The sequence below is a fragment of the Nematolebias whitei genome, chromosome 11 (genome assembly GCF_014905685.2).
Source record: "Nematolebias whitei isolate Nwh7 chromosome 11, NemWhi1, whole genome shotgun sequence".
Lineage (NCBI taxonomy): Eukaryota > Metazoa > Chordata > Actinopteri > Cyprinodontiformes > Rivulidae > Nematolebias > Nematolebias whitei.
In genome coordinates this window covers 43,677,970-43,678,730 of record NC_056508.1, presented here as the reverse complement: position 1 = coordinate 43,678,730, position 761 = coordinate 43,677,970, and positions in this window count along the sequence as shown.

The window sequence follows — 761 nt, the reverse complement described above, 5'->3', positions numbered from 1 at the left end:
AAAAAAAACGAAGTCCAGATGACATGATTCAACCTTTTTTGTTGTCTACAACATTGTTTTTTTTATCTGATCAAGATGGAGGAAGGTTTTGCTTGAAAACAACATAAGGGTCAAAACGTAGTTCCTTTTTGAATGGTAGGGTTGACCAACACCAACATTACTTTACTCTTTGATTCATCAATATGAGGCAACAGAAGTACACCTGGAAATGAACGAGGCCTGTGAGCTCATTCTCATAGATTTGTTGTAAAGTGGTACAATGGCTTTTTATTCTTCTTTTGGCTGCTCCCTTCTTCAGGGGTCGCCTCAGCGAACTAACTCACACCAAGACTTGGTGATTGTTTTTACACCAGATGCCCTTCCTCACACAATCACAGACCACCGAGCTACCACAGGCCTCTGTGTGGAGCAGGGAGCTGCCATCTAGGGTGCCCGGGGGAGTAGATGGTGGGAGTTAAGAGCCTTGCTCAAGGGCTCAGAGTGGTGCAAACGAGGGTGGAGACAGGTGTGGGTGTTTCACCTTTCCCACCCGCATTTTGATGTTGTCGATACCGGAAGGCCCACCTTCTCTAACCTCTGTGGCATCACTCCCCCTCAATGACTGTAAATTGAATTTAAGTGATGAGTATTCACACAAAGACAGATTGTGTTACAGAAAAGAGTTATTGTTTTTATTATTTTGTTGGTATAGTCATTACTAGGGACGCTTCTGAAGGAACTTTTAATTACCGGTAGTTGGATTTTTTTTAAATGGTGTGAAA